A 9,534-nucleotide genomic window follows, 5' to 3' on the forward strand; every position below is an offset into this window, starting at 1 on the left:
CGAGATCGCTGTGGCCATGCTGACCTAATTTTGTAATTAATAAGTTTATAAAACCCCGCTTCATTTGCTGACTTAGGAATTCAGAAGTTGGATAGGCAACGTACGCCCGAACGAAGTAACCGTCCAGCCCCACCATGCCAGGCACCCGCAACGGAGCATCTTCAACGAATACGACTAACGAAGATGGCGGACGACCGGGCAGCGATGGCGGGAACGACGACTCAGGTCAAGGCGCACTCTACGACACGGTAACCAGCGGCAACTTACCTCAGATACCCCAGTCAACGATCGACGTGGCAGAACCCAGTCGAAAAAACAAACTCCAGAAAAATTTCTGTTGTCATGACAGAATTTCTGTGCGGTTTCTGACAGAAAACCTGTTGTGACAACAGAACTTTCTATAGCAACATGAAAGCTTTCTGTAGTTACAACAGAAAAGTGTGACAGAATTACAGACAATAGAAAGCTACTACAGAAAAGTACTAGAACTACAGGAAAATCTGACGTTTACGACAGAACTACAGAATATTCTGTCGCATTTTTGAAATGGTTCTGCAGTTTAATTCGACTGGGAAAGCCTGCAAGCCAGCGTTCAGGCAGCACTGCGAGAAACTATCAATGAAATTGCCTTGCTTCAGACGCAACAAGCAGCGGCTACACCCATCATCGGCGCGGCAGAGACTGCTCGGTTGGTGCCTTCGTTTGATCCGGTGTCTTCGAGCTCTCCAACGGCAGACGCGTGGATACGGCGCGTGGACGACTTGGCAGACGTCTACCATTTGTCTGACAGGCTGACATCTGGAAATGCACTAAAGGTTGGAAGGGTCTGCGAAAACATTGTATGACTCCCTCCCCTCCGTCAACAAAACCTGGCTGGAATGGAAAGAAGAAATCAAGCGCGCCTTCCCCATGACAACGGGATCGCAACGAATCCACAGGGAAATGGAGGAGAGACGACAGAAGCGATGTGAGCCCATCGAGTGCTATTACTATTACTATTAAAAGCTCTCCAAATCTCGCCGTTGCGGCCTCACATATGAAGCCTGCATTGAGTACCTCATCACGGGGCTCTACGACGACGAGGACATTACAGCAGTGAGCGTACGCACGTACGAGTCACCAGAGGACCTTCTTCACTGCCTGAAGTGCCTTGAAGAAAGGTTAGGAAACATCGCTTCCAAAACTTTTAAATCAGGTGGCCTTCCAAATGCTCGTTTTTCCGCCACTTCCAACGCCCATAGCAACAAAAGCGAATAGGTGTCGACCAACCGCGGCCACAGGGACGCTTCTCCAAGAGCGAGGAACCCGCCATGGAATGACAGGGGAGAACCACTGCTTCAACTGCAGCGAGTACGGTCACGTGTCCCTCAAATGCCCGGCAACGCCCCGGAGGGCGCGATGCACAGTGTGCGCGATGCACAATACGTCGGTTTCGTTAAGCTCCTCGCCACAGGCAGCGCACCATGCTCGTATGTGTTCGTGGACGTTCAGCTCAGTTGTCAAGAAGGCCGAGAGCATTGCACACCACGTTATGTCATCAGCGCTGACGGGGCCAATGAAACATGCGTCCCGATCATGAACATTTCTTATCATGACCTGACCATCAAAGAGAACGAGCGGATCGCACAAGCGAAAATTTGCTACCCGAACGATGCCCCACTGCGAGAGGGTGAGTCGGACACCAGTGTTGTTCAGCTTTCAATGATCCCTAGCGAGAACACTAAACAGGCCCAGGTGTTACTCCTGAAGAGCGAGAGAAACTCGAACAACTTGTTTGAGAATATCGAGATTGCTTCGCAAGCACCGTTTCAGAGATCGGCTGCACGAATGCCGTTGAAATGAATATTGAGCTGACATCACCGGAGCCAGTGAAATTTCGTCGCTACCGACTCTAATACGCGGAACGGGCATTCACAAACAAAATTATCAGAGTACTAAACAAGCTCAGAAGAATTGCAATGCGAGGACGATTCCGACCGAGGCGGTCGGTGAAACAGGATGGCGGAATGAGAATGCCAACTCTTGACAAAGGAGGACCCCTGCAAAAGGGCCAGTCTGTGAGCTAGGCGAAGGGAACTCTACAAGCGAGGCAGCGATCTGCAACACGAGCCGCCCGAGCCGTCTGCAGGTGCGGAGAAAGATGGAGAGAGAGACTGTGAGGAGGACGTGCGCCCGCGCGTGGCGCCAGCACAGAAGGGAGACGGGGTTTCGGACACAAACGAGAAGAAATCGCTGTGGCCATGCTGACCTAACTTTGTATAAATAAGTTTATTAAACCCCGCTTCATTTGTTGACTCCTAACACATATATTTCACACGCCTAAGAGAAGATTATATGGACACCTGAAATCATGTTTTTCTCCAATTGCCTTCATAAATATCTTGTTGAACGTAAAGAGAAAATTCTGTGTACCTTGATTATTAAATTCAAGCAGCGTCCAATAAATTATGATTAATTACAGATTTTAACTTGGGCATAAAACATTACAGATGCTCCATGTTGATGAATCGAGGTTGCAGCGAGAGCTTTTTCCGCACGCGAACAGTTGCATCGAACAGCCGCCTTTCATCTTGGCGTCGCCGCTTAGCCAGTCGTTGTTTATTATTTTACTTATTTACATTATACTGCATACCATTTTGGTCCTAGCAGGGTGGGTAACATCAGTGTAAAGAAGAAATAACAAAGAAGAGGAGAAATGTTTACATGCCATGCACAGATGCACTTCTACACATAACCTGGAAGCATAAATTGGCACAGGTATAAGCCATTTTGATTATGTAACAAATGAACAACGAAAACAAATGAAAATTTGTTTTCGTTGTTGCGGTGTTTCAGAGGTCGTTTGCTCCGCTCGCTTTCATTCCTGTTCGCACTGGACAGTACGCAGCGAGACATTTCTCGCTGATCGATGATTAAACGCATATCACGATTTAACTGGCATCGGTACCATGCGTTAAGCGCAGCATCATAACCAGTGACATTCATGTCTGGCTCCGATTCGAGGCGCGGATGCTCCTCGTTCTCATACCCATCGATCGCATATCTGGTTTCATTGCGCAATAGCGTGACGTGACGTCCCCGACGTGTTTAATTACTTGCTCCATACTTTTCTGCTCTTTCTGAAGCTCCGACTTTGACAGGTGAAAGGTCACCCAAAAGTCAAAAGTTCGAGGTCAACACAAGTTGAGAGGTTCATTGCCTTGACCTTGTTTTGCGACAACAAGATGGTGCACAAGGTTAAACTGATGGCCATAGCTGTAGTGTGACGTCTAGCCATGTGTGACCTTTAGCTCGATAAATATCAAATTTACTGCCACGCGAGGACTAGCTCACTCAGCGTGAGGAAGTTTTCTCTCCAGAAGCTTTTCTATTCATTTTAAGAATATTTCTGGGATGAAAATTGATCTATAGTTACAAAATTACTTTGTCTACACGTTCCGATTGGGCTGTAGTCTGATTTTCAACCTGCCTTTGCCAATAACTGGGTCAGTCCGTGTGACTTGTTGAATAATGTATCGGCTTGCATGCACACACTGGCATCCTGCAGCTCTTGTTGCAACATCGAGATGCATGACAACTATTTTCCTTCTGGACAACTGTAGTCTTGGCATTAGTATGCAGATTTTTATTAAGTACTGCCTGATTTTTATGTGTTTCTAACATAGGATAGAACATTGAAAATTTATAATCTGTTATGTCATGGTGCTTTTACTTTCAGGCTGAGGCAGCAAGCACGTTTAAAATGGATTCTATTTTTGTTACTGAAACTCAACTTCAGAAAAGGACACTCAAGGAAGCAGCTCTTTATATACAAATCATTAAGGACCCCATAGACAAAAACTTCGATACCATGATCAGGAGGGTGCCAACAAATAGAAAGAATTGGAAATTGAGAAACATTTTAATGGTTTTTCAAAACCGTATTCCACTTTGAAGCTGGGCGAAGAGGCGAGCCTTCCAAATGGGAAGTTCTACGATCTTTTTGTGCAATGAAAATTAACAGTATTGTAGCTGCTTGATTCACTGAGTAATCTACTGTGCACGGAAAATAATGTTTAAAAAGTCAATGCATGTGCATGTGAATTTCTGCTTCCATGCGCTTTTTATATTTTTATCTGTCGGACGTTGGAGAAATATTCAATTTTGTACACTGTTTAATAAAACTGTTACCTGTTCAGACCCTGGCCTTTTCAGGAGCATCCCAGGTAGCACAGAATGTGGGGCCCCAGTAGGTCCGACGTAGGCAAGTGGGGCTGGGGCAACAATCATGAAACCTGCATCGGGCCCCGATGGGGCAAAAGTGGGCAAGCTCCATTTGGGCTTGCCCCTGTTCCTGCTGCATGGGTTCCATATCGGCGTTGCTCGGGCTAATGCAGAGCACATTCCTGCATCCAGACCACAATGGCCCTTTGTCGGATATTTCAGGGCAATCCAACCTAAATGTGGGCTCTTTATGGGAAAGCCCTCATAGATGCGAAATGAGGTAGCCCCCATTAAATCTTTATGGGACCTACATCGGCCGTAGTGGGGCACAAAAAAAAAGAGTATGCCCACATGCTGCCCTAATCGGCCCCTTGTAGATTACTTGAGGGCAGGTGAAATATGAATAAGAACCCAATTTTGGCAAGCCTTCATGAAGCCCAAATCAGGCAGCCTTAGCGAAACCGCTTTAGGTCCCACATAGGCTGTAATAGGGCTAGAAGGCGGGCGTTCCCACATGGTACCAAAATTTTCCCCTTGTGGGGAATTTGAAGGCACGTCCAACAGCAGGTGGGCTCTAGGTTCAAAAACAACACCCAGCCCAATTGGGGCTGCCCACACAAACAGCTCTCGGTCACACATCGGCCGTAATGTGGCTAGAAGGCATGTGTGCAATTATGTAATCATTCTTTTCAACTTTTATTTGTAATAATGTTGCCCTAAATTATTATTATAGACGATTCATATAATAGTTGTTGACTTGTTTAGTCGGTTAGAAATATTACATGGCTTTAGTTCTCGCGCGCGTGCAAATTACGCTAAAAATACTAAAACATACTGATTGCCAACTGTTGCTCCTTGTGTGGCTGGTTTGGACAGCCTGCAACTCTCAGCACAATATTGCGGTTCAGAACCCACATCTCCATGGCCTGAACAAGATTTAGGCTAGGTTAATGCTATGAATTATTGTAAAATTTAATATTGTGGCTGTTTAGAAAGGGCAGGCATGTATAAAATATTTACCTAATTATGCATAAATATTGACTGGGAAAACTTGGACTAGGGCTTCCCATCAATTTCCTGCGTCGGACCCCTATGAGAATAATATGGGCAGCCAAAGTGTAGCTCGCGCTTTAGAACCCGCATCGGTCCTATGTCTTTATCTGAGGGGCTAACCGAAATAAAAAATAAATGTTCAATCAGAGCGGCTGCCCGAATCTGTCCAAAGGACCATCCGGGGGCGTTAGTAGGATGTGCCCTTTTGACAATGCGGGAAAAATGTGGGCAGCCCCGCAAGGGCTGCATGCATCGGTCCTTAGTGGGGCCCATCGGCTTTGTCGACAGTCCCTTTAAAGCCTACGTCGGCCCCTCTTGCAGCACCCACATTGAGCTCACCGGGCTGTCCTGCATTGCCTACATCGGACACTTGCCTTCATAGAACACTTTATGCTACCAGGGCTTTGTGCCTACTCAACAGCATCTCTCAATAGTGATGTTTCACTGCCGCCATTGCCCGATTATTCCCTTCGCAAGCATCTAATGGCTTAGTTTATTATACTAAGGTCAGGGCAAACAAGGTTCCTCCTTGTACCACACTTCATTTTATGCGAAATTTTCGGCTTGGCTGACACAGGGTTGAGAGCAAGAAATTACAAGCATTGTGGGAAGTGCCAGCTAGCAGCTGACAGGGTTGGGCGCTCATTGCATCATAAGTTTGCGCGTCCACTTGAGATGACGTGACCACATAGTGTGGCCTATTTAGCAAGAGCGTTCTAACGTGGGCTTTTAATTTCATGTAACAGTGTCAGGGCAATCGCATCTTCCAGTACCCTCTAGTTCCGTGTCAGTTCTCCTACCAGGCCACGCAGCCACGTCGTACGATTTGGTTCGGCGCGACTTTATGTATGGTGGTCTTCCACATAATATATGAAAAGTATAAGCTAGATATTAGATGCAAAATTTGAGATCATTGAATAAGGGAGTGGAAAGTAGCATCTAGACTAAAAAGAATCCATAGGCGGGGGGATGGGCGAGGAAGTGAACTGGTAACTCTCTCGCGCTATACCCCTAAAGGCGCAGCTTAAATGTCGGCCCCCAATTGCTTTGCTTTCCATGCATGACTGGGGCTAAACGCAGACAACTCTAAACATAATTAAAATTATCATTACTAACTTGAATTGGCCACTTTTAGGTAACCATACCGAAGCCCTTGTTTTATTTCCAAATGGGCCTGCATTCATTTTTGCGAAATCATAAGAACAAACTGGTTGCATTGTACGGTTTAATGTCCCTATGCGAATAAGGCTATTTGATACGCCGTAGTGAAGCACTCCGGAAATTTCGACCATATAAGTTCTTTAATATGCGCTGATATAACACAACACACGGACACCCCACATTTTCGCCTCCATCGGAACTCAGCCACCGGCGGTTTGGTTGGAACCCGGATACTCCGGTACAGCAGTCAGGCGTCGTAACCGCTGCGAAACCACGACAAGGATCAGTCATAACCAGAGGATTAATATATTTAAAAAGGTTTCTTGTAGAGCTGACTATTAATATTTTAACTGCAGTACTATGGAACACATTTGATGCTGCATATTTCTGCTCGGCAGGCGAACCTCATCGCCACTGATTAAACCCCGCGATTTGTTAATTCTTTTCTTTTACTGGTGGCTGCTCTTTTCCAGTAATTCACACTGTAGGAATCACAGGGCACCTTTTAACGCGCAGTACATATTTCCTACTTACCTATATATTCTCTTGACTTAATGTCCCCCCTCTGTATGGCGAGTTACTATTCTGGGGTAAAAAAGTCGCCGAAGCTGTAGGGGTTGTAGTATGCGCAGAAACCAAACTTTAATCCCACAACTTCTAAGAGAACATTCGCTGCAACCGCGAACAAACTGATTAGCACTTTGAAAATTCATTGTTTCTTTCCGACAAAGAAAAATATAATTAGAGATAATTACACATACATTCAGGAATAGAATTGGTCAGTTTGCACACAAAACGAAATGGCGGTAATTTTAGCACGGATCTGTAAACTTTCTTAGACAGCGTCATGATCGATAGGAATACGATCATGAATTCATGCCAATTTACAAAGCAAACACTAAACAATTGGGTAAATGTTTATGTTTGAAAGCTGCAGGATACGCTGGAAACTGGCAAATAGTTTCAATGTTAGTGCTCGTATGAAACTGTGTTCTTGAAAAAGGGTTTATGCCATGCTACCACTTTTACTGTTGCGTGAAATATTCGTTATATCTGCTAGTTGACATAAAATGTCGTGTTTCAGTAGCATGAAGAGTTAAACTTCTAATGAAGTAAGAAAAATAAAGATATGTGCAACATTAAAAAAAGTACGCCATTAGTTAATGCAAAAATGTGTAGAAAGCTCTTTCTACTTAAAGCTTACCTACGCATTGTCTCAGCGGTTAGGCCCCTCAACTACTGAGCCGCTATACAGGTTTGATGCCGGAGGAAAACCAAGAAGCTGGTGTGCTGTGCACACCATATCAATGCACGTTAAAAAAGCCCTGCTAGTCGATACTGCACTAAGCACTGTGTTGTGACGTCCCTCTTGCCCTAAGTTGCGTTGGTGGATGCAAATTCTGTCTATGAGTACGACAGTGTTAGTATTGATGTCTCCCATCTGCGGATCGCCCTGAACAGCCTTTATCGCCGCTAATATGCACCTTTCAACTCACTTCCATTTTCGTGCTCATCTTCATTGGCACACTGTCGTGAGCAACCGACTTATACGAAAGACCATCAGGCATATGGGTACTTAGATATTGCCGCTTTATCCAAGCCGTGACACGTGAATGCATACTCAAGAAGGACTTCATCTTACGCGTCGCCCAAAGGTACTTGGAAGGTTCCGTTATCATCACAAAAGAGAATACGGTGTCCATGACTTCACATTGCCCGTCAGCAAAGCAGTACCCAGCCATGTCACCTGCAAACAATGGCCTGCCAGAGCCCTGCACGTGACATTTAGCTCATAGCGCCAATGACGTCGTATACCCTGTAGAACGGTGCCTTTAACGTTATCACGCTAAGAACTGAGGCGAGAGTCAAGGTTTTCGCTTGGGTTTGATGCGACCGCTTTAATGGCTGCCGTATACTGTTAACCTTTGGAATTCCATTTCGCGTACTAGATTGCTGCATGTTGGTTATTCCTTAGTGCTTTAACATGTGCCTGTACAATTTCATAAGTAAGCTCTTAGCATATCACCGTAAAATGCCATATTTTCTAAATGACCACCTTACTACATATAAAGCTATGCTCAACGCAACCGTAAAAACGTGCGTACATGGCCTAGGGTTAGTGTTTGTAACGCAGGGTTAAAGGGTTCCGGATTGTTGGGTTCTTCTCATCATATACCCTCAAAGAAGCTACCCGACGTTGCAGGTCCTGCCAATGCGGCAGTGTCATGACGTCACCGAACCAGACAAACATGCGCGCCCTCCCTGCAAGCTGCCGACTACCTCCTGTCAGATATGTTTTCGTAATCTTCAGCTGACAGCGCCGATGCCGGCGCAGAAAACACCGCAGCCACGCTTTCCAGAGACCGATACCGTTAACTCATGCACCTTAAAACTACTACGGCTTCTACTGCGTCATGCTACTGGACCTTTTGACGCCAGTGGTTTAAAGGATAAATAACCATTTTAATGAACGCTCTTGACGGCTTTGTTATAGTCAGGCTCTAAAAAGATGTTCGTATTCCTTTTTACCCACCCACTCGCTCAAAAAGCAACTGCACGAAGCGGCTGCTCACGTAGTTTGCTCACATTTTTAAGTACAAAGGTCTGCTTCCTCCGAGAAAAATCTTTGGCTTAATCCAACAAAGGTTTGGAAGCAACTTGCTTTGCATATTCCGAAAGCGCTTGAATAGAAACCTGAAGATCCTATCACAGTGCGTATATATGTTTATTATATGTTCCCCTGCACCATCCATTCATTCCTCCTGTTTTAAATACCTTGCTTGCCAAATATTTCCATGACAGGAATTATACATACTCTTTATGAACACCATCCCTGCTGCCAGGGCCGAGAGCGTGTGTCTAATATGAACACAAAGCTGTAGAATAGTTATTTGGTAACATGAATGTTACCTTCTGGTACAAAACGTGGCAAGCAAAAGCGCCAAATTCACTTTTAGTGTAGCAAAAACGTAACAAGATGGCGAAGCAAATTTACATCTCCTGACAGGTTCGTAAAATAACCATTTTGACGCAAGGCAGCCCTTAAGGACAAACCTGCCTAGGTGAAATTAGATATATCGGTGCGATCAGCAGTCAGTAGATTGGTTAGTCACTTGT

General features: G+C 45.2%; 1 pseudogene; it reads left to right on the forward strand.

Annotated features, from left to right (window-relative positions):
• Window positions 1-183: 183 nt before the first annotated feature.
• Window positions 184-1,257, forward strand: LOC146176197 (uncharacterized; annotated as a pseudogene).
• The last annotated feature ends 8,277 nt before the right edge of the window (window positions 1,258-9,534 follow it).

This window comes from Amblyomma maculatum, chromosome 10 (assembly GCF_055883805.1).
Source record: "Amblyomma maculatum isolate TAMU_Amacu chromosome 10, ASM5588380v1, whole genome shotgun sequence".
Classification (NCBI taxonomy): Eukaryota; Metazoa; Arthropoda; class Arachnida; order Ixodida; family Ixodidae; genus Amblyomma; species Amblyomma maculatum.